General features: G+C 30.7%; 1 protein-coding gene across 1 annotated transcript in view; it reads right to left on the bottom strand.

Moving 5' to 3' along the window:
* Positions 1-2,500, bottom strand: part of LOC122245953 (gastric triacylglycerol lipase) — a 30,646-nt gene that overhangs the window by 23,089 nt on the left and 5,057 nt on the right. The gene's annotated exons all lie outside the window — the stretch shown is intronic.

Here is a 2,500-nt window from a genome sequence, read left to right as displayed (position 1 = left end):
TAGTTATTACCACATCATTCCACCCACTCCACCCACTAGTTGATTCACCTCATCAATGACGCTTCCCCTTCGTCACCTAGCCCCACCCACCCACCCTTCCACCCACCCCCACCCACCCTTCCATCGTCACCTTTCCATCACCATCCATCAGAGGAGCTAGTTGATCGCCCCATCTACCAATCAGAACAAAGACACCGACTTTTTCAGCCAATTCTCTCTCAACCAAAACAGCTGTTACGTCATGCGCTTGCCGTCATGGACACGTTTCGTTTCGTTAAGCAGTGCGTGAAGGTTCTATCTTTTTTTTCTTTCTAGTCTTGAACTCTGTAGGGTTCTTTTTTATCATTACTAATGCTATTATTATTTTAGTATTGTAATCATCATTGTTTTCGTTTCGTTGTCAGTATTATCATTAATATCATTATTATTATTACTATTATTCTCATTACTTTTATTAGCATTGTAACTAATCCCAATATGAATCAATATCATTATTGTCATTATCATTACCATTAGCAATATCATTATTATTTTATCATTATCATCATTATTATCATCATTACCATTTAGTACGTGAATAAAAATCGTAAATTCCTTTCATTCCATTCTGAATGAAAACTTGAGAACTCTACAAAAATACATACATTCTTATTTTTCCGAAAATATTCCGAAGAGAAAACACGGTCCACAGAGAACGAGTAAATTTGATCTTTATGGAACAACTGCTGTTTTCGCAAAGAGACCGCGGGAAGTTACAGTGGTCGGGGAAAAAAAGCTTTCTCATCTCTTTCTCTCTTTTTTTTCTCTCTCTGCACGTAACGGTTTTCGGTTAAATGCTGGTGGAGTTTTAACTGGCGTGCATGCTTTACTGGATATGTGTGTGTGTGTGTGTGTGTGTGTGTGTGTGTGTGTGTGTGTGTGTGTGTGTGTGTGTGTGTGTGTGTGTGTGTGTGTGTGTGTGTGTGTGTGTGTGTGTTGTGTGTTGTGTGTTGTGTGTGTGTGTGTTGTGTGTTGTGCGTTGTGTGTGTGTGTTGTGTGTGTGTGTGTGTGTTTGTGTGTGTGTGACAGAGAGAGAGAATTGGGGGGAGGTGTAAGAGAGAAAGAAAGAGAGATACAGAGACAAATAGAAGAGTAACCAGAATAAATTTAGTTAACGTGTAATAAGTAAATACCAATAATGACAGACAGACAGAAAATCGTAAAAGAACAAACAAATCTATACAAAATATAACGAACTTGTTCTTCGTTGAGCAATTGCAAGAATGAGACTGTCACGCTATTTTCATTCCTAGTCAAACTTTTCTCTCAACAACCAAGACATAGTTTTTTTTTAAGTCATTCAACCAAACACTCGTAATTCAACAACCAGAACGATATCAAACTATTATTAATCAACCAATTAAAAGACTCTTAAAAGTTACAAAAATTAAGATCTCCCGATTTTTTTTCTGGATTTTCATATTGATCTAACATCACCACCATCATTATCACTGTTGTTATTAATCCCACTCATCGAAGGGTCGACCTAACTGATATGGTACTTCTAAGGTTATCTTGTCATTCCACTCTTGATTGTTTTTCTCCAGATTGTAGGTGAGAGATGAGTGAGATTGTGAGGAAGACCATAGATGCCGCTATCAGTTTTACGGTATGGAAACAATTAGTAACGTGTTTTTTTACGTTTTTTTTATGAGTTTGGGATTTCCTGGATATGTATGTATATATATATATATATATATATATATATATATATATATATAAATATATATATATATAATATATAATATGTGTATATATATATATATATATATGTATATATATATATATATACATATATACATCTATCTATCTATATATATGTATATATATATATATATATATATATATATATATATATATATGTTATTACTATATTTTCTGTATCTACTATAACCATAACATGACACTTATCATTATTATAGTCTCCATATACAGTAGTAATTCTAATACCGTTACCATCATTATTTATTTCTTAAACTAATCATTACTTTCTCAACCATCAGTATTATCATCATCGTCATCATCATTATCATCCATATCATATTCTCCCATTTACATATTTTGTGTCCTTTCCTCTCTCACAATTTCGGTTCTTTTTTTCAGGACGAAAATCAGTGGATTTAGTAGGTCAGTTGAGTATATCGTATGGCGCTGACGTCAATAATAACCTAGATTTATAAAGCCAATATATATGTATATATGTGTATATATGTATATGTATATGTATGTATATATATACATATAAATATATATGTATGTATATATATAAATATAAATATATATATATATATACATATATATATATATATATATATATATATATACATGTGTATATATATATATATATATATATACATATAAATATATAAGTATATATATATATATATATATATATATATATATACATATATATATATATATATATATATATATATATATATATATATATCATACATATATT

This window comes from Penaeus japonicus, unplaced genomic scaffold (assembly GCF_977035675.1).
Source record: "Penaeus japonicus unplaced genomic scaffold, GWHDUDI00000001_assembly GWHDUDI00000012, whole genome shotgun sequence".
In the NCBI taxonomy this organism is placed as follows: Eukaryota; Metazoa; Arthropoda; class Malacostraca; order Decapoda; family Penaeidae; genus Penaeus; species Penaeus japonicus.
The sequence above is the reverse complement of the archived record's forward strand: the minus strand, read 5'-3'. Positions and strand labels throughout refer to the sequence as shown.